The 27,261-nt window shown below is 35.2% G+C and overlaps 1 long non-coding RNA gene across 3 annotated transcripts in view; it reads right to left on the bottom strand.

The window, feature by feature from the left end:
• The window catches only part of LOC105477426 (uncharacterized), a 213,669-nt gene that overhangs the window by 72,402 nt on the left and 114,006 nt on the right, over positions 1-27,261 (bottom strand). For 2 of the 3 annotated variants that reach the window (XR_011620406.1, XR_011620407.1), the window contains 3 exons: positions 25,950-25,979; positions 25,591-25,636; positions 12,276-12,325 (listed from right to left, as the gene is read on the bottom strand). The exons of the other annotated variant lie outside the window; for it this stretch is intronic. This is a non-coding gene — a long non-coding RNA (uncharacterized lncRNA). The remainder of the gene's footprint in view (positions 1-12,275; positions 12,326-25,590; positions 25,637-25,949; positions 25,980-27,261) is intronic. 3 annotated transcript variants of the gene reach the window in all.

A 27,261-nucleotide genomic window follows, 5' to 3' on the forward strand; every position in this document is an offset into this window, starting at 1 on the left:
ATGCTAGCTGTGGGATTGTCATATTTGGTCTTCATTAGTAATTTCCTCCCAGTCCTAGTTTTGTTGAAAGTTTTTATCATAAAAAAGATGTAAAATTTTATCAAATACTTTTTTGTACCTATTGATATGATTGTATAATTTTTATCTTTCAATCTGTTAATATGGTGTATCACATTAGTTAATTTTGATATGCTGAACTATCTTTGCATCCTAAGCATATACCTTACTTGGTCATGGTGTATAATCCTTTCAAGATGCTGTTGAATTCCATTTATTACTATTTTGTCAAGAACTTTTACATCTATATTTATCAGGGATATTGGCCCATTGTTTGATTTTCTAGTAGTGTCTTTGTCGGGCTTTGGTGTTAGGGTGATGCAGGCCTCATAAATTTAGTTTGAAAGTGTTCTCTTCTCTTGAATTTTTGGAATTTTTGGAAAAGTTTGAGATTGTTCAAAAACAATCCTCAAACAGTAAGGAATGAAAATCTCTGAATGTTAGGTAGAATTCACCAGTGATACCATTTGGTCCGCAGCTTTTTTAAAATGGAAATTTGTTATTTACTATTATAAGCTTCATACTATATACAGGTCTTTCAGACTTTCTGTACCTTGAAAATTTAGTTTTGGTAGGATGTATGTTTTAAAAGTTTATTTCTTTTAAATTATCTAGTTTTTCGTGTATAATTGTTCATACATGTATCTTATGATCCTTAAGTTTTATGGCATCAGTTATAATGTCTGAATTTTCCTCTCTTATTTCTGATTTATTTGGAATCTTTTCCAGTTAGTCTAGAAAAAGGGTTGTCAACTTGTTTATCTTTTTCAAAACCAAACTCTTAGTTTTATTTTTTCTACTCTCTTTGTACTCTGTTTCTTTTATAATTTTATTATTTCCTTCCATTTGCTAGATTTGTGAATACTTTCTTCTTCTTTTACTAATTCCTTGAGGTATAAAGTTAGATTGCTTATGTAGCATTTTTCTTATGTTTCAAAGTAGATACATCACCATAAATGTTCCTTGTAGTCTGCTTTTGCTGCATCTCATAAGTTTCAGTGTTTTGTTATTTTACTTTTATTTGTTAAAAGTTATTTTCTAGTTTTTCTTTTAATTTTTTTCTTTGACTCATTGATTATCCAGGGGTGAAGATGTGTTGCTTAATTTCTTCTTAGTTGAAAATTTCCAGTTCTCCGTATGTTACTGATGTTTAGTAGAATTCAATTTTGGTTAGAAAAGATAACTTGGTATAACTTCGGATTTTATAAGTATATTAAGTCTTGTTTTGTAATTGAACATGTGATCTATCCTGGAGAAGTTTCCCTGTGCTTGAGAAGAATGTATATTCAGCTACTGTTGGGTAGAATGTTATGCAAAGATCTGGTATGTCCATTTGGTCTACAAATTCTCCCTGATTTAAGATGGGTTATGCCCTGAGCAACCAACTGTAAGTCAAAAATGCACTCATTACCTTAATTAAGTGTACCATGAGGTCAAAGTATTATAAGTCAAATCATCATAAGATCAGATTCTCCTCTTTTTACCATGGAGTTAAGTTCCAAAAAACACATGGTAAGTTGAAAAATTAATTAGTAGAACCATTGTAAGTTGAAGTTTGTGTGTATATTGCTGCTAAAGGTTGCTATTTTATTTTCTATCTAGTTATATTAATTATGGAATATGAACTATTAAAGTCTCTATTATCATACTGCTATCTATTTCTCCCTTCAGTTCTGTCAATATTTGCTTTAGAGATTTAAGTGCTCTGATGTTGAGTGCATATATATTTATAATTGTTATATCTTCCAGTAAATTGGCCCCTTTACCATTATGTCCTTCTTTGTCTCTTGTGACAAATTTTGACTGGAAATCCATTTTGTCTGATACAAGTAAAACCACTTATGTGACTTCTCTCTTTTGATTACTATTTGCATGAAGTATATATATTTTTTTATTCCTTACTTTTAGGCTATGTATATCCTTAAACCTAAAGCAGATTTATTGTAGACAACATGTAGTTAGATTTTCATTTTTGTCTTGTTTTTTTTTGTCGTTGGCTTAAAAAAAAAAATTTATTCCACCACTCTGAGTTTTTTTTTTTTTTTAATTTCAAATTTTATTTTAGATACCAGTGTTACATTTGCAGGTTTGCTTCAGGGCATATTGCACCCAAAAACCAATACACCCCAAAATCATGCCCCTTGCTTTTCTACCCCCTCTAGTAGTCTGCAGTCTTGATTCTTTCTATGCTTTTGTCCACTTGTGGTCAATGTTTGTATCCTTCTTAGTAGTGAGAACATATGCTACTTGGTTTTCTGTTCCTGCAGTAGTTTGCTTAGGATGATGGCCTCCAGCTCCATACTTCTTGATGCAGAGAATGTGATTTTGTTCTTTTTTTATGGCTGCATAGTATTCTTTGGTCTATACGTAAAAATTTTTTTTTATCCAATTCAATACTGATGGGGATCTACGTTGCTTCCATGTCTTTGCTTTTGTAAATAGTGAGGTGATGAACATACTAGAGTGTGTGTCTTTTGGGTATAATGACCTATTTTCCTTTGCTTATATACCCAATAAAAACATTGCTAGGTTGAATGGTAATTCTGTTTTAAGTTCTTTGAGAAATCTCTAAACTGCATTCTACAGTGGCTAAACTAAATTGCATTTCCACGTAACAGTGTAGAAGTATTCCCTTTTTTCTGTAGCCTCACCATTATGTGTGTATGTGTGTTTGTGTGGTGTGTGTGTGTTCAACTTTTTAGTAACAGCCATTCTGACTTGTGTGATGTAGTATCTCATTGTGGTTTTGATTTGCATTTCTCTGTTGATTAGTTAGGATGAGCATGGTTTTCATATGTTTACTGGCCACTTGTATATCTTCTTTTGAGAAGTGTCTGTTCATGCCCTTTGCCATTTTTTTTTTTTTTAATGGAGTCATTGCTTTGTTGCCCAGGCTGGGGTGCAATGGTGCAATCTCGGCTCCTGAAACTTCTGCCTCCCCTGTTCAAGTGATTCTCCTGCCTCAGTCTCCCAAGTAGCTGGGATTACAAGCCTGCACAACCACACCTGGCTAATTTTTGTGTTTTTAGTAGAGATGGTGTTTTGTCATCAAAACATGGCCAGGCTGGTCTCAATCTCCTGACTTCATGTGATCCACTTGCCTTGGCCTCCCAAAGTGCTGGGATTCCAGGCATGAGACACTGCACCTGACCCTTTGCCCATTTTTTAATTGAGAATACAGCAAACCAAAGTGGTTGAAGATCTGTACAAGGAGAATGATGAAACACTGCTGAAAGAAATCAGAGATGACACAAATAGATGGAAAAACATTTCATGCTCATTGACTGAAATAATCAGTATCATTAAAATGTCCACACTGCCCAAATCAATTTACAGATTCAACACTATTCCTATCAAACTACCAACATTATTCTTCGTAGAATTAGGAAAATCTATTCTAAAATTCATATGTAACAAAAAGGAGTCCAAATAACCAAAGCAATCCTAAGCAAAAAGAACAAAACTGGAAGCATCACACTAGCTGACTTCAAACCCTACTACAAGGCTACAGTAACTAAAAGAGCATGGTACTGGGATAAAAAGAGACACATCGACTAATGGAGCAGAATTGAGACCCCAGAAATAAAGCCACACATATACAATCATCTGATCTTTGAGAAGGCTGACAAAAGCAAGCAATAGGGAAAATAACCTATTCAATAAATGGTGCTGTGATAACTGGCTAGCCACATGCAGAAGAGTAAAAGTAGACCCTTACCTTTCAACATATACAAAAATTAACTCAAGATGGATAAAAGATTTAAATGTAAGACCTCACATTATAAAAATATGAGAAGAAAACCTAGAAAATACCATTCTTGACATCAGCATTAGCAAATGATTTTTGGCTAAATCCCTAAAAGCAACTGTAACAAAAACAAAAACTGACAAGTGGGACCTAACTAAACTGAAGAGATTCTGCATAGCAAAATAAACTATCAACCTACAGAATGGGAGAAAATATTCACAAACTATTCATCCAACGGAAGTCTAATACCCAGAGTCTATAAGGAACTTAAGCAATTTAGAAAGCATTCTATGTCTTTTGATAGGGGAGTCTTATTCATTCACACTTAAAATAATTATCGATAGGTAATTGCTACTACTGTTAACTTGTTTCTGTTTTTTTCTTAGTTTTTGTTCCTCTCTTTCTTCTTTCTCTTGTCTTTTGTGTTTCATATTTTTTATTGGTATGTTTTATTTTCTCTTTTTCCTTTGTGCATCTTCTATAGGTATTGTATTCATAGTTACTGTGGGGTTTACATGAAATATCTTATGGTTTTAACAGTTCATTTTAATCTGATAACAACTTATGCTTGTATACAAAAAATTTTACAATTTCAGTTATCTTATTCATACACTTTATGATACTGATGACAAAATTATATTTATTTATATTGTATACCATTAATTTTTCTTTTTATTAATAGCTATTTTGAATGCTTTTGTTTTCCAACTTTTACACTGGCTCTAAAAGTGATTTACAAGCCACCATGAGTTATGTAGTATTCTGTATTTATCTTTATACTTAATAAAACCATGAGTTTTTTCCTTTGTTATGCTATCATATTATTTGTTAGTATCTTTTTTTTTTTTTTTTTTAACTTAAATAACTCCCTTTGCCCAAGCCTACGTCCTGAATGGTATTGCCTAGGTTTTCTTCTAGGGTTTTTTTTTTTTTTTTTTTTTTTTGAGACGGAGTCTTGCTCTGTCGCCCAGCCCAGGCTGGAGTGCAGTGGCGCGATCTCGGCTCACTGCAAGCTCCGCCTCCTGGGTTCACGCCATTCTCCTGCCTCAGCCTCCCGAGTAGCTGGGACTACAGGCGCCCACAACCGCGCCCGGCTAATTTTTTTTATTTTTAGTAGAGACGGGGTTTCACCGTGGTCTCGATCTCCTGACCTTGTGATTCACCCGCCTCGGCCTCCCAAAGTGCTGGGATTACAGGCGTGAGCCACCGCGCCTGGCTCTTCTAGGATTTTTATGATTTGGGGTTTTATATTTAAATTTTAATCCATCTTGAGTTAGTTTTTGTATGAGGTGTGAGGAAGGGGTCCAATTTCAGTTTTCTGCATATGGCTAGCCAGTTCATGACTAAAATATCCAAAAAAATTTCAACAAAGGCCAAAATTGACAAATGGGATCTAATTAAACAAAAGAGCTTCTGCACAACAAAAGAAACTAGCATCAGAGTGAACAGGCAACCTAGAGAATGGGAGAAAATTTTTGCAATCTACCCATTTGACAAATGTCTAATATCCAGAATCTACAAGGAACTTAAACAAATTTACAATAAATAAACAACCCCATTCAAAAGTAGGCAAAGGATATGAACGGATGAACGGGCCCTTCTCAAAAGAAGACATGTTATGTATGTGGCTAACAAACATATGAAAAGAAGCCCATCATCATTGGTCATTAGAGGAATGCAAATCAAAACCACAATGAGATACCATCTCAGGCCAGTCAGAATGTCAATTATTAAAAAGTCAGGAAACAAGAGATGCTGGCGAGGCTGTGGGAAAATGGGAATGCTTTTACACTGTTGGTGGGAGTATTAAATTTGTTCAACCATTGTGGAAGACAGTGTGGCGATTCCTCAAAGATCTAGAACCAGAAATACCATTTGATCCAGCAATCCCATTACTGGGAATATACACAAAGGATGATAAATCATTCTACTGTAAAAACATATTCACAAGTATCTTAATTGCAGCACTATTTACAATAGCAAAGACTCGTAACAAACCCAAATGCCCATCGATGACAGACTGGATAAAGAAAATGTGGTACATATACAGTATGGAATATATTATGCAGCCATAAAAAAGAATGAGATCATGTTCTTTGAAGGGAAATGGGTGAAGCTGGAAGCTATCATTTTCAACAAACTAACAGAGGGACAGAAAACCAACCACCTCATGTTCTCACTCGTAAGTGGAAGCTGAACAATGAGAACACATGGACCTAGGGAGGGGAACAACACACAGTGGGGCCTATTGGGGATGGAGGGGAAGGGGAGGAAGAGCATTAGATCAAATACCTAATGCATGTGGGGCTTAAAACCTACATGATGTGTTGATAGGTGCAGCAAACCACCATGGCACATATACAGCTACCTAACACACCTGCACATTCTGCACATGTATCTTGGAACTCAAAATTTAAAAAAAAGAACTCCCTTTAGTATTTCTTATAAGGTAGGTCTAGTGATTAATTCCCTCTGCTTTAGTTTGCCTGGCAAAATCTTTATCTCTCCTTCACTTATGAATTAAAATTTTGCCAGGTATAGTATTCTAGTTTGGCAGTTTTGTTCTTTCAGCTCTTTGAATGTAGTAGTTTCCCCTTATTCACTGGGGATATCTGTCTCAACATCCCGTGGATACCGGAAACTGAAGATAGTATCAAATCCTATAAATATTATGTTTTTTTCTATACATACACACCTATGATGAAATTTAATGTATAAAATATGCACAGTAATTAACAATAAACTAGAACAATTAAAATGTTATACTGTAATAAAAGTTATGTGATTGTGGTCTTCCTGTCTCTCATTCTATCAGAAGACTAATATTTTCAAACTGCGGTTGACCATGTATAAGTGAAACAGTAAAAAGCAAGATCATGGATAAGAGGTAAACTCTGAGTATCATCCCAGTCCCTTCTGCCCTGTGAGATTTCTGATGAAAATTCTGTTGGTAGTCTTATGAGAGGAAGGGGTTCCCCTGTATGTGACAAGTCACTTTTTTCTGCTAATTCCAGAATTTTTTCATTGTCTTTAATTTTTGACAATTTGATTTCAATGTGGCTCAGTATGTATTTCTTTGAGTTTATTTTAGTTGGGTTTCTTTGGGCTTCCTAAATTCTCTGAATGTCTATTTTCTTCCCAAGATTTGGTTAAGTTTTCTGTCATTATTTCTTTGAATAATCTTTTGGGTAACTTCTCTCTCTTTTTTACCCCCTGGCACTACCATTTTTTATATATATATAAATGAATATATGTGTGTGTGTGTGTGTGTGTGTGTGTGTTTATATAATGGTGTCCCGTAATTCTTTTATCTTTCTTCACTCCTTCTGCAATAATCTGTTTCCAACTTCACTGGTCCTTTCTATTGCTTTACCTAGTCTGCTGTTGAAACCCTCTAGGGATTTCTTTTCAGTTCAGATATTGTATTCTTCACCTCCATGATTTCTATTTTGTACTTTTAATATTTTCTCTTTGTAGAAAATTCCCACTTTGTTCATGCATTTTTCTCCTATCCTCAGTAAACATCTATGACAGTTACTTTTAATTTTCTCTCAGGTAAATTATACACCTCCCTTTGCTAAAGTTAGTTTCCAGCTATTTATTTTGTTCCCTTATTTAAAACATATTTCCCTGTTTTTTCTTTATCCTTGTCTCTCTGTGTTGGTGTCTGCACATTAGACAAAGAAGGCACCTCTTGTAGTCTTCACAGACTGGCCTCATACGGGATAAGGTCTTCACCAATAAGCCTGTTCAGGGATTTTGCAGGCCTCTCATTCCTTTGTGCTAATAAAACCCACTTTCTTTGTTCTCGTTGGCCCCCACGGGTCTACAGTATGCCGGGTCCTGTCAGTGCTCCAAGACAAGCCCTGAGAACAGTTCTTCAGTCAGCCCCCAGAAAAGTTGGGTCATTTGCACCCTGTACAACTCTTTCCCTCCTGGAGTGAAGTTGGGATCTCATTTGTTTTGGTGTTTACCTGTTTGCTCTGTGCTAAGCTTGGGGGAGGGTGTGGCAACTAGCTGCAAGCTAGATCAAACCATCATCTTTGTTGTCACTGGCCCCAAGGTAACTAGAATATGCCAAGTGTTGTAGTACTGGGAGACTGGCAAGACAGAAACTAGTCCTTTGGGAAGCTCCTGAAAAATTCGGGCATTTTTCATTAAAACCAAATCTTTCATTCTCCAAGGAAAGCCTGGGAGCTGGGATTTTTCATCTGCTAGCTATCTGCTGAGTCCAGGGGAGGGGCTGTGGCAACTGCCAGTCCAAACTACCATCTTTATTTTCCCCAATGGCTAGATTATTTCAGATTTCATCAGAGCTTTGAGACTGGCAAGACAGCAATCATTCCTCTGTGGAGACCCTGGAAAAGTTGAAGCACTGGACATGCAGGTCATCTCTTTCACTCTTCAGGGAGAAGCAAAGACCTGAGGGTGGGTTGTGTTGATTATATGACACCGTACCATGGGTAGGGATTCTGGTGAGAGGATGTGTCAAATTTCCATATTGGCCTTAATGTGTCTAGTTTCACACTCACCTGGGGTGCAGAAGCCTCTTAACAAGTCCTTGATTTTCTACAAAGAAAATGCTTCCATGAATTTCCTGAATTGTTGTATTCATGGAACAAAGGAGGGGCCAAGGCTTCCTCTTCTGTCACCTTGCTGATGGTACCCTCACATAAATATTTTATGTATTATTTTTAATATTAAAATTTATAGGACAATTTTATATTAAGAATAAATTGAAATACTATAGCAGTTTTCTTATTACTTATTAAAGACCTATAAAATAACTCTTCCAACAGTTTCTCATTTGCATACTGATGAAACTATTGTGCTTGGCCAGGTATGATGGCTCACATCTGTGATTCCAGCACTGTAAGAAGATGAGGTGGGAGGACTGCTTGAGGCCAGTAGTTCAAGACCAGCCTGAGCAAAATTGCCAGACCTTGTGGCTACAAAAAAGTTAAATGAAAAAATTAGCCATGCATGGTGGCACATGAATGTAGTCCCAGCTACTTTGGAGGCTGAGGCCGGAAGATCACTCAAGCTCAGGAGATCAAAGTTGCAGCAAGAAACGATTGCACAACTGCACTCCAGCCTGGGTGACAGAGTGAAATCCTAACTAAAAAAAAAAAAAAAAAAAAAAAATCTATTTTCTTGTTATCTTTATATATAACTTTAAAAATTGATTTTGTTGTAGTTTGTATTTTTTGTTTAAAATTATATCTGCAATATTGACTTTCACATCAGGACTATTTTTACACATTCTACCTTTATAATGATTCATACGGCTTTTAAAATTCATTGCTCGAATCAGTGTATGGTAGAATTCCATGGTAGAATTGTGACTCACACATTGGCTGGAGAAGATACATGAAACAAATTTGCTAATTGATTCTAGATTCATGTATATATGTACAAAGAAAATATATCATGTTGTGTAATTGTTAAAATCCTAAAACAAAATATATACTGAGAAAAGAATTACATATTTTTAGTGAAAAAAAAGGAGAAATATAGTCAATACAGTAAATGTTACATTTTCCTATTTTTCTTTCATTATTTTTTAAACATTAGTTCTCATTTAATCTAATTATTTGTTGTGTTATGAAAACTTTAGCTAATTTTCTAAAACCTTCAATGGCTTTGACTCTGTTCTAAGACTTCATGCTAGCAAACAAATACACAAACAAAAACTTTAACCTGTTACTTTCTAAGTGTTGAATGTGACAAATTTAGGGAACCGTTTCTTTGAGTCCCTTTTATATCAGATGAAAAAAGTGCAGGACCAAGCTATCAGAGTACCTGAATTTAGACCTGCATGTGCTACTAACTAATTTTATTATTCAGGGGCCTCAGATTGTTTTCTTTGCAGGAAAGATGTCAGACTAGATTATATACAGAGGCTGTGCTATATTTAAAAGTCTGTGGTTAAGCCCAGTACCGTGGTTCACCCCTGTAATCCCAATGCTTTGGGAGGCCAAGGAGGGAAGATGGCTTGAGGCTAGGAATTTGAGACCAAACTGAACAACATAGCCAGACCCTGACACTTCAAAAAAATAAAAATAAAAAAAAATAGCCAGGTGTGGTGACACACACCTGTACTCCTAGCTACTACGGAGGCTGAAGCAGGAGGATCACTTGTGCCTGAATTCGAGGTTGCAGTGAGCTATAATTGTGCCACTGCAAAGAAAAAAGAAGTCTACTGTTAGATTCTTCTATAATTTCTCCTCCACTTAGGCATGTCAGATTTTAATCATCCTTAATAAACAAAGAAAACATAAACTGTATTAACATTTATTTTCTTCAGGGTTTCTCTAGTAGCTCAAATCCATAGATGTTTATGAAAAGTTAGGATGCACTCTAGATTCTAGAAAACATAAATAAAGGGAAGAAAATGCTGTTATAATTTTAAAAGGTGATTAGGCTATAATAAAATTTTATATGTAGCTGAAGAAAAGAAAAATATTTTTAACATGTTTATAGTTAGCTGGACACCAAATTTAATGTTATTATTTAAGCAAAGACAAAAGAAAATATTCATCTATAAAATGATTTTCTTTCCATTATGTAAAATCTATCTAAATCAAAGGAGAAGAATCAAAATTAGGATAAAAACATAACTAATTTGAATAGAATCACTGGTGGAAGAAGAATAAAAATTTCCATTAATTTTCTTAGTGTGTTACCAACTAATGCTGAATCAATCTCCTACTCTTATATTTAACATTAGATTTATTCAGAAACCAAAGGACTAATGCATCTTTATAGCTTAATTTCACTAGAACACACACACAGGTATTTGCATTAAAATATTTTAAAGATTACCTCTATATACTCTTTTAAATAAGAGCATACTAGGTAATATGCTATACGCCCATTGATTAGTTCATTCAATAAGTATTTAACAAAGTCTTACCATGTAGTAGTTATTACTGTAAACAGATCAAATATTCCTGCTCTCTTGGAGCTTACATTCAAGTGGGCAGAGAGAAACTAAACACTATAATTAAGAAACATAACAGACATACACACACTATGTTAAATAATAAGTGATAAGGAAAACATTAAGTGGCAAAGGAATAAATAACATGTTGAGAAAGAAGTTGCATTTTTAGGTAGGGCAGTGGACAGAGAAGCCCTCATAGAGAATGTGATATTTCAGTTAAGGTCCAAAAGAGGAGATGATGGATCTAGACATGGGTTTTGTCATGTCACACATACACACACACATACACACACACACACATATACGAGGAAAAAACCACTAACAAAATAATAAAATAAACAAACACACATACCACAAGAGCAAAGACTCAGGCACATTTTTGTGGCTGGCACTGAATGAGCAAGGTCTAGAGACCAGTCAGCGAGTTTAGAGAGGGAAAGGGCATCTGATCCTAGAGAGTCTTTCTGAGGACTTGTGCTTGAATAATTTAGGACATCACTGGTGGGTTCTGAGAAAAAAAGTGAGGATAGTCTGATATATTTGAAATATGTTGCTCTGGCTGCATTGTTGAGATTAGATATTACGAGTCTAACTGATGACTTAATCATGGCTCTACAGCTCACGTTACATATATTTCACTGTGGGATTTTCATGTAAAAGATGTTTTCAGAGACAGAGTCAGGTTTCACTTAAGTGATTAATTATATGAGACAAACAAGGAATATGAAAAAGACAGAATGTGACTGCAACCATCTTCACAAAATTAACAAAAGCAGCCAGTCCAATATGACATTCGTTCCTACAGAAATATGTGACCACCCATCATATTTTTAGCTAAAGCTTATCATAACCTATAAATAGAGATGGAAAATAATTGAATTCTAATTCACTTTCAAGGGAGCTTTTCTATCATTAAGCTGTTTGTTGGCATTAAGATATTCAATACAAAGATAAAAATCCAATCCATTTTTAAAGAAAAACATCAGAGGCCATAAAAATTCATAAACGTGCAAAAGACTTCGCTATCTTACCATCTGGGAAATTATAAAGATAATTTTACACAAATTCTATTGCAGGTGGTAGAACTGAAAATTCTTGGCATTCTGATCATTGTAAGAGCAATAAATGGTGTATTCACAGGGCTTACAAAATATGCAGACATATAAGCATGCTGTTTATTTATAGTCATGTCTGTAAATTGCTGTAGTTTAAGTTGTATGAAAACAGATGTTAGAGATAAGCATCTACTGAAAGAACCAACTGCACCACATATGACAATAATATATTCTCCTTTATTAAAAATAAAGGTTCTGAAATAATAGTATATACAGTTGCTATGAATTCATATGGTCTTTTTAATATTAAGCTGTTAATATTCATTGACTGATACTTGTTTTCACTTTTCTTATTGATTCCCTTTTTTGCTTGTGCTAAGCCATCTGTTATAAACCTAGATTTATTTATAAAAATACCTTCCGCTTGGTTAGAGACAATCAGAATTTAGGCTGTAATGGCATTTCATACCTTTTTTTGATCCCTGTGGAGAAGGAAGTCTCAAGTTGACCTTCATGTACCTATTTAAGGAAAGTTATTATTGAACTGCTGTACTTGATAAGGAGATCTAATTCCACAGGAATAGTAAAACGGAAGAAGAGGGTAATCATATTTGAAAAAGGGTAGGCTTATTCATTCAACAGAAAATAGAGATGAGCAAAGCAATATTAGGGATGATGCTCTCATTTAGTACAAGGTGAAGGAGTTTAAAAAGGGACACTGGTTCAAAATCCTCCAAGAGCAAATTTTAAAATATTAATTCATATGTGTAAACAAAGATGAAGCTTTACAATTTCTACACTACATTCTTTGTGGTAAGCAACTTATCATTATTGAGCTAGTGACTTGTTTATACTATTTAAAGATTTCTATTAGAATATAGAGGCATCTATTGTTCATTTATTGTATTTAAACTATAAGTATAAAATGTACATCAATTGGGGTTAGACTGAGTTAAAATGACAAATGACAATGTTGATTTAAGAAACAAAGGGGAAAGTAAGTAACTGTATTTCATTCCCTAAGCATCGCTTAATTACATGCCTTTGATTTCCAGAGAGCTAAGACCAGAAGAAAAGAAAGACTAGGTAAAACAAGCAAACTACAGAAGCTTCACAAGTTTAATAAAATTCAAAAGCTAGTTAGTTCAACGTAGGGTGTTCCAATGTTCTCAAGAAATTGTTTTCTTGATAGACGTGGCCAAAAATCACACATTGAAATATAAGATTTTTCCTTTCGCTTGTCTCTTTAATTACTCCCATTCATTTAAGGACTGCCTGGTAGGTAACAATGTTCTGGTGGATTCTGTGAATAAAAATGAGTAATTCATATTTCCTTACTTTCAGGAAATATCCTAGGAAACAATTACAAAACAGTAAAAGGCAAGTACTCTTATGTCCTCATGGAGGTAAGTACAATATATTATAGGAGCAAAGAAAGGAAATCGGTTAAGAATTGATTTTTAATTAGTTTTGATGAAGTTTAGCAATTAATTAATTGATGGCAACTTTCCCAGAGAAATATTACTGAATTGAACCGAAATTTTGATTGTGGTATCACAATAAGTGGATGAAAATTGAGATCATTAAGACATTAAATGAAAGTTGAGACAACAGTTCTTGAAGGGAATGATGAATTAATTGGTAGAAATCTTAAAACATTAAAGGGGTAAAGATTCCTCACTATAATTCTAAGACAAGTAGTATGGAATATCACTTTTCTACACATTTTCATTAAATTTGAGAGTTAAATTGAAAGTCTTTATTGTTGTTACTAATATGTATTTGTTAAGTGCACAAATAAACTAATTTCAAAAGAGTTTTTATTGAAATGCAATTTGTATTTAGTTATCGCAAGTAGATTATAACATAGTGAATTATGTTGTGGATTATTACAAGTTCTGAATATTCCTAGACTTCTTTCAGCTTACAGAAAATCTGCAGTCACTTTAATCTTCAGAGCCATAATAATACATAGGACTATAAAAAAGTTAGTGGGCAAGCTCTTAGTCATCACTTTGTCCTACCTTCAAAGTATCCACTAATACGACATACTCAAAACTTAGAAATAAAGGAGAAAAGGGATTGCATGTCATTTCAATGTCATATTAGAACACTGTCTAATAAAATCTCCTTAGGGTTAATGAACTAGAACAATCCAATTTTTTTGACTTGCTATTTACTATTGTTTAGAAAGCAAACTCTATATTCACGGTTAATTTGTAGAAAATTGATAATGTGAAAATGATTCTTCATCTGCTAGAGAAGGTGTCTCTGAAGGTTACCAGACACCAGATCTTCTAGGAGACTAGCCAGTTTTGTATTTTATTGACAATCGTCTCATGCTAGCATTCTTTGTGCTTTGTTTATATTCTCATTTAAATCAATTGTTTTGTTTTTGTTTTTTGCCCTGCTTATTCCAGTATTAACAAATTAAGTTAAATTCAGCCATATATAACTAAACATATAAGGGTCTTATTTTTAGTATTTTGAGAATTAAGTCTTGCCATGCCTCGAGGAGACCCAAGGAGATACTCCACATGTGATATTACTTTCAGATAGGTCATATGGTCTCAGCTTACTACTATTGTAGTTTAATCACCATTTTCATTAGTTTCCTGTTGCTATATAAAATTTATCACAATCTTGGAAGCTTAAAACAATACAAAATTTTTTATCTTATAGATTCCATGAGTCAGGAGTCCGGCATTTCATGACTGGATTCTGTGCTCAGGGTCTTACGTAGTTGAAATTGTGTTGTCATCTAGGGCTATGTTTTCACTTGAAGCTCAGGATTCTCTTCCAAGCTCATAGAGTTGGTTTGCAAAATTCAATTTCCTACAGCTGGGACTGATATCCCCATTTTACTGTTGGATATGAACCAGGGACTGTTTTTGCCTCTAAGTGGATGTGCACCATTTCTGCCACATGGCCCTCTCCATAAAGTGGGGGTTATGCATTCAAAGCCAGCAGGGAAATGCTTTGTTTTTCCTAATCTTTGACTTCTCCATCTCTGATCTGCTGACCAATATTTAAGGACTCATATGATTAGTTCAAACTCATCCCAATTATCCCCTTTTTGATTAACCTAAAGTCAACTGATAAATAACCTTAACTACATCTGCCAAAAATTCATGTAAATATAGAAAGAGTTTCATAGGATTGATTTCTCACAGTCCTGTTCACATTCAGGGAGCAATTTTGCAAGCGCCAGAGTTGTCAGGAATCATTCTACCTACCTGGGTTCTCCTTCCATCTTAATGAATTCTATCTTCCAAATCCTGGAAGTATCCCTTTGTAATTAAAAGTCAGTTGAACCTTTCCATCACTTTCTCTAAACATGCTAACATATACCTATAGATTGGGACGGAGGCTGCTCAGACTCTTTCAATATGGCTCTTGGCCATCATGGAAAGTAGAAAAACATAGAATTTGGAGTGGTAGCAGGGAAGTGGTAAACAATAGTTCTGACCAAAAGAGAACACTGTTATAACGTCTTTCCAGTAAAACTCTTGCAGAAATTCACGTACTGATTTAAATGAAGTGGATTTCCAGATATCTCAAGCTGTGAGTGACAACCTTGCTTGTCACTTCAATAATGGAATCTAAGCAACGGTGAATCACATAAGCTTCCCTTTAGAAAATAACTGCCCTCTCTGGATATTGACTCCGACGTAGGTTCCATTAGGGAGGAATGCAGCTGTGAAAGACAGCATCTTTGCAGATTTAAAATGTTAGCAGAGCACAGTGGGTAGAGTACAAGTTCTGAACTCAGGAAATGTGTGTGTGTGTATGTGTGTGTGTGTGTGTGTATACCATTTGTGACAGATGCAACACCTGTGATACTATCACTGCAATAAAGATAATGAATATAATAATCATACCCTATTTCCCCATACCCCTTCATAATCCTTCCCTGCTATCCCCTCAGTTACCCTCACCATACTCTGACAATGATTGATTTGCTTTCTGGAGTTATACAGTATGTATTTCTTCACTTAACATAATTATTCTGAGACCCATGTTGTAGCATGTATCAATAATTCTTGCATTTTTTCATTGCTAAATATTTCTGAATGGTTGTATTCATCCCAAAATTCATGTGTTAAAATCCGGACCCCCAAGGCGATGATTAGGTCATGAGAGTGCAGCCCTTATGAATTGGTTTTGTGCCCTCAGAAAACAGAACCTAGAGAGCTAGCTGGTCTCGTCCATGTAAGGACACTGCAAGAAGGTGCCATTCCAAGAATCAGAAAGTGGAGCCTTACCAGACACCTGATCTGCTGACACCTGAATCTTGAACTTCCCAGACTCCAGAACTGTGAGAAATAAATTTCTGTTGTTTATAAGTCAGCCAGTTTATGGTATTTTGTTATAATAGTCCAAATGTGCAGAGGCACTGATTAATATTCTGTTGAATAGATAAACCACACTATAATTATTTTGATGAACATTTATTTGTATCCAGATTTTAGCTATTGCAAATAAAACTCTAATGCACCTTCATATATAAGCATCTATAGACATTTTCTTTTATTTCTCCTGAGTAAATACCTAATACTGGAATAGCTAGAACATTATGTTACATACATACTGAAATTTTTAAAAAACTGCCAGCCTTTGTCCAAAGTGATTGTACCATTTTATATCCCCACTAGCAGTATATGAAGATTCTACATCTTTCACATCTTTGCCAACGTTTAGTGTGATTTTGTCTCTTTAATCTAATGACTGCAGTAAGTGTGTAGCAGTATCTCTTTGTGGTATTATGCTACATTTCCTTAAGAAGTGACAATAGTGAACACTATTGTGTTTATTTTCCTTGTTTATATTTTATTTGATCAAGTGACTCTTTCAAATATTTGCCTTATTTTTAAATTAAACTTTGAAACTTACTGTTATATTCTGGATACATGTCCTTTTGTGGGACATACAATTTGTAAATACTTTCACTCAATGAATAGTTTGTCTTTTCATATTTGTGTGTTTTATAGAGCAAACTATTTTAATTTTGACAAAACACTATTATTTTTGTGCATTACTAAGGAAATCTTTGCCTAGCTGGGGTCACGGTTTTCTCAGATATTTTATTTTATAACTTTTATAATTTTCAATTTTATGATTCATTATCTATTTTTAATAAAATATCTATGTATGATGCAAAGTAATGATTGAAGTATACTTGTTTTATATGAACACCAGTTGGTCTAGTGCCTTTTGTAAAAAGACAATCTTTCATCCACTGAGTTTCTCTTCAACCTTTGTCAAAAATTGGTTGTAGTTGTATATTTATATGTGGGTTGTAGGTGCCAAGGGAAACCTTCCCTTTGACCCTTGGAAGGTTTACTGAAAAAAGTCAACTGACAAAAGGCAGATTAATAGGAGAAGTGTTAAACAAATTTATTATTGTGCATGAGGGAGAATCAAATAGTGACTGCCTCGCCACACAATGGGGTACAAATGGTTATAAGTCCTACATTTTAGGGGAAAGCATGATGGGTAAGTGTGGATAATTTTAAGGGGTTAATAAATAATTTTTAGGGAAATTCAGTGGGCTTGAGTAACATACAGTGGCCTGGAACAAAATCCGTTGGGCCCACAGAGCAGAGAATGGTTTGTGACAAAAGTCTGTCCATGTGCATTGACAGATTTCAGTCTTTCTTCCTGCTATATGAGTTCATTCAGTTAATGAAAACTCAGGGAAGAGACCAGAGGTAATTGTTTTCTTCTTTGTTGGGTCTAGATGATATGTACATAAGGACGTTAGAGAATAAATTCATCCTGTGCTTAGAGATTGACAGAGGACTGAGAAACAGGATTAGGGGAGAGATCTTGGAGGCCTTGAGACTTCTTCAGCTCAGCATGTGAAAGTGCCATATTTTAGAGTATCGGTTTCTGGGCCCTAACAGTGTATATTTCTGGACTCTGTTCTATTCCAGTGACCACTTTGTCTATCTTTAAACTATGTTGTCTTGATAACTTTTGCTATAAGTCTTGAAACAAGGTAATCTAAGTTCTATTATACTACATATATTTTTGGCTCCTGAAGTGGTCTCATGGGTTCATCAATGCTTGCTTGCTTTTTTTTTTTTTTGTCGCTTTTCTGTTTGTATTTCTTTCATGTCATTTCTATTATGATGGATGCATGTTCACCAACCTCTGCTTTTCCATTTTTGTTTTTCTTTGATTTGCTATTTTTGGTCCTTTGCTTTTGCATCTGAAATTTATAATAGGTTTAGTTTTTACAAATAAGCCATTGAGATTTTGATTGGGATAGCATCAAATCTGTGGATTAACTTGAGAAGAATTTACATCTCAACAAGATTTATTCTTCCAACTCATAAATAGTATGTCTGTCCATTTATATGTATTTAGGCTTATTTAATATCTCCCAACAATATTTTATAATTTTCAGCATACAGGATTTTCACATTGTTGTCAGATGTTTGTATGCTAGTGATTATTTCACGTGGTCTATTTCAGAAAAAAAAAGTATTTACTTTGAAAGGTATTTCTATTAAAGTATAATTCATGGATGACAGGTTTTCATTTTTTTTTTCTTTTACTGTTTCCTTGAACACAATTTTTTTATTTTTTGAAACTGAGTCTCACTCCTTCGCCTAGACTGGAGTACAGTGGCGCGATCTCGGCTCACTACAAGCTCCACCTCCCGGGTTCACTCCATTCTCCTGTCTCAGCCTCCCGAGTAGCTAGGACTACAGGAGCCGGCTACCACGTCCCGCTAATTTTTGTACGTTTAGTGGAGACGGAGTTTCACCGTGTTAGCCAGGATGGTCTCTATTTCCTGACCTCGTGATCCACCTGCCTTGGCCTCCCAAAGTGCTGGGATTACAGGAGTGAGCCACCGTGTCCGGCCCTTGAACACATAGTTTCTAACCAGGAATCTATTGCGTTCTTACTTTTACTTCTCTATGAAACATGCATTTTCTTCTTTAGTTACTTTTAAGATTTTTTGTGGATCGCTGGCCTGTTTATTCAGTTTTATTATTATGTGTGTTGGTGTAGATTTCTTCTACTACCTTGTGCTTGAAGTTCATTGAGCTTCTTGAGCTTGTGGGCTTATAGATTTCTTCAAATTAGGAAAAAAGATCAACCATCATTCTTTCATATATGTTTTCTGTTCTGCCTTTTCTTATCTCTCCTCCAGAGAATCCAAGAACATTAATTTTGTGACTTTTGATGTCCTATAACTCACTAATGTTTTATTTCTTTCTTGTTCATGTTTTTGTTTTCTTTTCTCCTTATATTTCACCTGGTTAGTTTCTATTATATGTCTTCAGGTTCATCTACCTATGCTTCTGCAAGCTTTATGTCATATTCCCACTGTATTTGTCTTCTTATACATTACAGTTTGAATCTCAAGAGGTTTTTTTCATAAGTTTTGTGTTTCTACTTTACTTTTGAATATATGAAATACAGATTTAATAGTTATTCAACCACCTTTGTCTGCTAATTCTAATATGTGTGTCAGTTTTCAGCTTTTATTTTTTTATCACATATAGGTTGTATGTTGCTGTTTCTTGGCTGGCTTAATAACCCACTTACTGAACGCTAGACATTATCAGTTTTACCTGTTGATTGCAGGATAATTTTGTATTCTTCTATTTTTTAGCTTTGCTTTGATATGCAGTTAACTTACTTGCAAACAGAGTGATGCTTTTGGGTCTTGCTTTTAGAATTTGTTTGACCTCACCCAAGCAGTGCTCATTCTAGAACTAATTATTTCATATCACTAAGACATGACTCTTCCATGAATCGTCCCAAATTCCCTGTGATTTTTGTTTGTTTTCCAATCTTACTGGAGAAACAGGCATGATTCCTGACTCATTGTGCATGCCAGGTACCCTTAACTCTTATCCTTTCACATGATTCTATCTTTGGTCTCTGGTATTTTCCTCACATGTGTGAGCAGATAAATATTTAGTTGAATACTCTTAGAATGTCAACTGAAGATTTTTCTGCTTCTCTATCTATGCAACTCTTGCTTTTCTTGTACTCTGTCCTGTAAACTCTTGCTTTGTCTCTCTGGATCATCATCTCCTTAACTCAGGGATTCTACTGTATTCCATGTGAGTTTCTTCTTCCTGCACTGCAGCCTGGAAACTCTCTTAAGTCAGCATGCTGGGACAGTCATGGGACTCATGTCATTTGTTTCTTTCAGGGGTATCTGACTTTCATTTCCTGATGCCTACTATCTTGTCAGCCGTTGTTCCATATATTTGTCTATTTGTTGGTTGCTCTAATTGAGAAGATAAATCCTGTCTCTGTTACTCCATCTTCTGCTTTAGATTCCTGAATCTCTCTACCCTCCTGTTTCTTGCTGTTTCCACATTACTTTCACCACTATGTCTGACAGCAGTTTCTGCCATGGTTTTGAATTCTGGTATGCCCATTGCCCTCTAGGTGTTTCGGTTTCAAATCTATAAAATAGGAATAATAACAGTATCTGACAGGTTTGAGGGTGACAAAAATTGAGATAGTAAGCTTAAAATTCTTATTGTTCCTATCTTGGATTCTTACTCCATTTATCTAAGATTCTATCGACCTAAGAAGATTAAAGATTTCACAGTTATGTGATCTGATTCAATCCCAGGGATAGGAAGGGTACTATTTCAGGTCAGACATAGTTACTAAATGGATAAACATGTTTTAAAGTTTTCTAATTTTTATCACAATGTTTAGAGAAAAAATTAACATAGAGACAAAAGGAAATCAGAAATTTAAATCTGATAGCCTGTGATGGTATATCTGAGAGATAATCATATTTTACACTATAAGTTCAGATAAGCAATTTAGATATTTAAAAATATTCCTATTAGAACATTTTGGATAGAAAATCTATAGGATTTTGTGTATGTTAGATAACAGCAAGGGAGAAAGAAATGAAAATTATCAACTCATAAGAAGAAGCATCATTATAAAATGGGGAGAAAGAATAAAGATTGAGATGAATTCGGAAGATACACATCAAGTGATGAAATTTTAAGTTTAGTTAGAAATTCAAGTGTATATGTCAAGTAAACAAAATGTATGACTCTGCATCAAAGCATATAAATATGAGCTGGAAAAGATAGCATTATTTGGTACATAGAGAATATTTAAATTCATGATGTGATAGATGGTGAATTATTAAATACTCATACAAATCATCGTCCTTAAACAACAAAAAAACATAAATGACAATTCAAATGGTACAGATCAATATACTGTATTTTGAAATAACCTGAATCTTTCATAAATGATTTCAGGAAAATATTATTATCACTTTACTATTTATTTGGGGTTTGGATTAAATGTACAAAATTCTGAACAATGTATACAGAAGCATTCTCAGAAACCAATTGTTTTTGGGACTTCTCTGTTTTCATCTTATTACCTGGGACGTTGGAAAGCAACACGAATGACATATTACCCTGTGGCATCTTGTCATAGTTTAGGCTATTCATAGTATACCCCAAAATGTACCAAGTTAGCCTTAGTCACTAGCCTTACTTACTAACTACAGATCTTTGACAACACCAGAGTCCATGCTGTCCTTCCTGGGTCATGGTACAAGCCCTCTATCAGAACTACTAATAGGTTTTTTGTTGTTGTTGTTGTTGTTGTTGTTGTTTTTGATGGAGTCTCACTCTGTCGCCAGGCTGCAGTACAGTGGCATGATCTTGGCTCACCACAACCTCTGCCTCCCGGGTTCAAGTGATTCTCCTGCCTTAGACTCCCAAGCAGCTAGGACTACAGATGTGTGCCACCATGCCCATCTTATTTTTGTATTTTTAGTAAAGACAGGGTTTCACCATGTTGGCCAGATGGTCTGGATCCCTTGACCTCGTTATCCGCCCACCTCTGCCTCCCAAAGTGCTGGGATTACAGGCGTGAGCCACCGCGCCCGGCTAGGTTTGGTTTTCATCAGTTTGGCGACAAGCCTAGCCAACACACAGGTTATTTTTTATCTTTCCTGACTGACTGATAGCTGATGTGATTCTCCTGGAATAGTGCATCTATTAGATCCCTAAAAACATGATCAAAATAGACAACTGAAATTCTGACATCACATCTAGCTTGACATGTCCGGTTCTAATCAAGTCACTACATAAGTTCTTGCCACAGGGTATTTGTAGCATAAAACAGGATGGGTACAACACAGCATGCAGATAAAACATGTAGCCCACTAAACTGTCCACTGGGCTGTCTTGTCTTAAATACAGCTTGGTATGAGTGGTCATGAATAGCATGTCTGCATCTCAAAAGGAGAATTATTTGTGATATTTGGCCACAGTATCAATCCAAAGTCCCCATCTCTTGAAGCTACTCAGCTACCATGCCAGTTTTCTGAAAGGCATTTAATCTTCATTCACTTTTAGTATATTCAAAGGAGCAAGTCAAGCGCTGACCTTCCGGGAAGGTGGCATAAATTGGCTTCCAATCATCCCTTGGCAGCAGTCTTAATTTGTCAGGTTGTTTCAAATCCACACCTTGGACAGAAGCTAAGCAACATGATCCAAGTGCAGTATTTATCTCGAGATATATTTCAGTAAAAACAAAATAGTAAACAGTCTACAAATCATGAATCCAATGTTAGTTCCAATTGATTGAATCAGAGGACACTGCAACACATTTTTTTCTCTATATTCTCCAGATTGAGTATTTAGGCAGAATCTATAAATCAGCAAGGCAATTTCCATTCTTTGTGCAAATGGCTATTTTTACAGAGCACGTGGCTTTTCCCACACATGCCATTAGTTAACACCAGATCTTAATCATAGCTAAGACTATTATTCTCTTGCTCTGAGATACTGTTATCGGATTAAAGTTGCTGCATTCATCACTGGGATTACAACCGACATACGGTTCCTTTCCCATTTGCCATGAACTCTTCTTTCTTTATTACTAGTTTAACTGACATTCTTCCTTTTTTGAAGGGGCCTTCTGGCTTGGACATAATGCTTTACCCATAGTCAGAAACAGCAGTGATAATTGCCTCACCATATCCTGTTGTTATCTCATTTCTAAGGAAGAAGTTTTACGACTTGATAGGTAAAAACTTATAAGACTGTTTCTGCCACTTAGTAATCAGGACACAGTCATAGTTATACCTAAATTAGCTAGAAGGGCTAAAATTTTGTCTGACCCTAAAGTTTATTTCGGACTATTCCCTGACAAAGTTAGCTAATAGATATTACATCTTATGCATCAACATTGTTCTCTGGCCTGACACATTTAAATGCAGTCCTTGCCTTAGGGCAACAAAATCAGGCAAATCCAAAGAAGACATTTTTAAAATTGGACAGATATGAAGTTGTATTATTGCAATATCGCTCAAGACCTCATTCTCATCTCCTCATTGTAGTAACTGTTCCGATGAAGTTCTTCCTTTATGTCTGTCATATTCTGTCAGGACATGTTCATTTAATTGATTCAGCCAGCCTCTCAAATTTTCTTACCACCCATTTTATTATAAGTGTACATTATTCAAAATTGTGGATTCAGTGAAACAACTACTCTGAGTATATTAAAAAATGTAATATATATGTTTAAAAGTGTATGTTCTTGCTTGCTTGCTGTACATTGGTAGGAGTAATGTGTGTAGGTTAATTATAATAAATATATTTTGGTGAGCCGGATTAACAGCCTGTTTGCTATTCCAAACCTTAATTGTATTTTTCACAGTTGTTTTTGAAACTGAATAAACGAAGCATAGAGTAAAAATGCTGGAACACCCATCGGTAGCCACCCTCCACCCCCCCGGGGCTACTGGCAGTAGTTCAAGTACACCGGCAAGGTGCTGGCCCCCTGAGAATTAAGAATTCCGTCTAGAGCCATCTTAAGGAGATTGGTTTCCTGCTGGCACAAGCAGAGTTTCTTACCACATTAGTGGTTTCATCTGATTTGAGGACCAATTGTGTGTGCACAGTCTGAGCGTATTATGCCTACTCATTTCATGAACTCAGGAAGCTAACTCTCAGTATCTGACTCAGGTAGTCTCTATAGCATTCCAATCCCTTAGCTGCCTGCATGGTCTTTTTGGAGGACATCTACATGAATGACCTGATTGTTTCTGTAAATTCCCACAAAGACTTCCATAACTGAGTAACTCAAACAGAAGACGTACTTGTCACACAGTCAGCTAGGACCTCCCTGTCTCAATATACTGTAAGGACAATGGCTACAGCACAAGGGTTAGTACATGTCCAAACACTATTCTCAGAGTGGGAGCCTCACTCCTTTTCTTTCTTTTCCTTTTTTCTTTTTTTCTTTTCCTTTTTTTTTTTTTTTTTTTTAAGACAGAGTCTCGCTCTGTTGCCCAATCTGGAGTGCAGTGGCAGGATATTGGCTCACTGCAAGCTCTGCCTCCCGGGTTCATGCCATTCTCCTGCTTCAGCCTCCCTGAGTAGCTGAGACTACAGGTGCCCGCCACTACGCCCAGCTATTTGGGGTGTGTGTGTGTATTTTTTAGTAGAGACGGGGTTTCACCATGTTAGCCAGGATGGTCTCGATCTCCTGACCTCGTGATCCACTCGCCTAGGCCTCCCAAAGTGTTGGGATTACAGGAGTGAGCCACCATGCCTGGCCCCTCACTCCTTATGTACCTGTTATTTAAACTGCTTTCAGCTCTCCCTAGTGTAAAAATGTGGAGTTTCCTCTTCCCCTGGGGTTTTACACTATCCACCAAGTATATTGCAATCAATTTCAAAATAGCCACTCGACTCTCAGTTCTAGACATTAATTGTGGCCCAATCAGCATGATTTGCTTTGCTGAAAAGAAAACATAGGGTTTAGACCACACTGAGTACGGGTCAGGGAGATCCCTCAAGAGCTCTGTCATCAGTTGTGCAGGCAGGGGAGAAACCTGTCCAGTATGTGGGAATGCATAATGAAATTTCTCTGATATATGGTTTGGAATATCATCTCTACTTTATCAGTGAGAATTATTGTGCTGTTCTCTCTCTCTCTTTGGGACTCTTTCTCCAACATTACCAAAGACATAGTAGATATTACTAGTCTCAAAATTATCTGATATCCTTAAGTAGCAGGAAAAGTCTCTTTCAATGTCCAATTTCAAGTTAGAAATTGTCTTCCAATAGGCTCCACAAGTGGTTGCATCCAGCAGTTTTAGAGCATAAACACAAGAGGTTTTGGATGAAAATAGTGGTACTTATTGCCTGCCAAAGGGTTCAGTCTGCATTAAGTTCTAGTTGCAAGCACATTTAAAATCTTATGACCCATAAAGTTATAATGTACCACTGAGAGTATGTGAACAACTGCCTTTAGTTAATCTTTTAATATTTCTGCCCAAAACCCATTTCCAATTTAGATTTAATCTTGGTGACTTTATGGATAGAAGCCAGCAAAATTCCTACGTGGGAATTTGGGTTCACAAGAACCCAATTAGTAAAATTATAATGGATTCTTACAGTTTCAGGAGAATCTCTGATTTTATTGGAATATATGATTTATCTAAATCTCACACGTTGGGCTAGACCTTAACATTTAGCTGGATTCAGACAGTCTTTTATATTTCACATGGGTGACTGAAGTTTTTAACTTCTCCTTCATGTATTTACATAAGAAGTTCACAAACTGGCATCACCAATACAGTGAACTCTCACACTTAATGGTTTTCAGATCCAGGTACGTGCAATACCATATTAAGACCATTCTGGTGAATTCAAATGTTTTGGATCAGGACCATAAATGTAATGAACGTAACGAACGCGGGGCATGCATATACTTTTAGCGATGATGTCTTCTGCTGGCTCCAGGCTCACCTGCAGACTTTCTTAATCCTTTCATGAGCATTTCATTCGGATATTTCTAAGTGAAAAAATGATGCCAAGATAGAAAGTTAAGAGATTGGTATCTATTTCAACTATTAAACAAAGAGGTGAAAAGTAATTGTCATCTAGTTAAATTTGGTCAAGAATTAAACTAAAAAAATGTAACAATTAAGACAGTCTGTGGTAAAGAAAAAAATATGGTTTTTGGAGTTTGACACAGAGGGGTTTCTATCTTACCTATATCACTTAGAAACTATGTAATATCAAGAAACCAAACTGAACTATCTTTATCTGCAAACTATATTCATCACTATTTTTAATTAAAAATTGAGGATGATAATGTATCATACCTTGTAAGGATGTTCAAAGAATTAGAATTTCTGAAAAAAAAAAAATGTGTGCTTTAATAGAGTAGATGATCCAAAAAAGTTGGTGTTATTAATTTCAATCAAGTGAGATAATACTTACATAGGATAAAGTAGTATAGAATATTTAGAAGGAATTACTTGGTAGATTAAGTTAAATAATCAGTCAATTCTATTGACACAAAGATACTAAAAAAGACAGGACAGAGTTAAATACTACAATCTTGTTGCTTATATTTTAGGCCAAGTAGATGAATTTTCTCCAATGACTTAACTTTCTTTGGTATCTAAATTGGTTATAAATTTGTGGCATTTTTATATTTCATTATGACCTTATATATTTGAAAATTATGACAAATATTAAAAATTATATTTCTACAGATTCATCACTTCTGGTTTTATTCCTAGAGTTCAGAAAATTGAAGAATTTTGGAATGAGGCCATATAACACCTGTATAACTCTCCTATTATTTTTAATAATTAATCAATGTGTAAAAGAATCATAATGATTCCACAAAAGAGAATCTTTTCAAGGACAATAATTTGACGAATTTCTACCTGTTTTTAACTTACATACAAAATTTCGTTTTCATAATTAGTTCCAAGAGAAGGGGCTCACGATGGCAAGTCTGTTTCCTGATCTCCTTCTTCCCACATAAACATGTTTTCTTACATCTGTCCAGACAGGCATGAGATAACAGTGGTATACCCAAGAATGCTCATACAAGGAATTCTATCTAGTTTTATGTGAAATATTGTACAACATAGACATCTTTTAACAACAGGGATTAAGAATAATATTTTGTCAATATCCCATTTCCTCTGGGAATTGGCATACTTTGCTCACACTGCAATAAACTTTTGACTTGCTATTAGCAAACTTTGACCTTCCTGTTTCTGCAGATTACTCTGCACCCAACAGTCAATGATGTAAAATATTTTACTTTCCATTTGTGCCAGGGCTATTGTTATTCTTGATTCTTCTTAAAACCTGTAGCACCTTCTGCCGCCTATGTTAATTCATTATAGTAGGGAATCTCTTCTTTGCTCCTGATTTAGTATGTTTTGATAAAAGCATGCTAGTAGCAAATGTTGATATTTCTTCGAATTCCTTAATTATAGAAATAAGGTTTATTTTCAAGACTGTTTTACAATTATTTTATGAGTACTAGCAGGAAAATTTTTACTTAAATTTGTGTTACAATTTTCAACTGTTAATGGATTTGTTTTGTTCTACTTGTAAATCATGCATTATGTATACTTGCTGAAATATCTAATGTCACTAAAAGTTATCTTA

Source organism: Macaca nemestrina, chromosome 2 (assembly GCF_043159975.1).
Source record: "Macaca nemestrina isolate mMacNem1 chromosome 2, mMacNem.hap1, whole genome shotgun sequence".
Classification (NCBI taxonomy): Eukaryota; Metazoa; Chordata; class Mammalia; order Primates; family Cercopithecidae; genus Macaca; species Macaca nemestrina.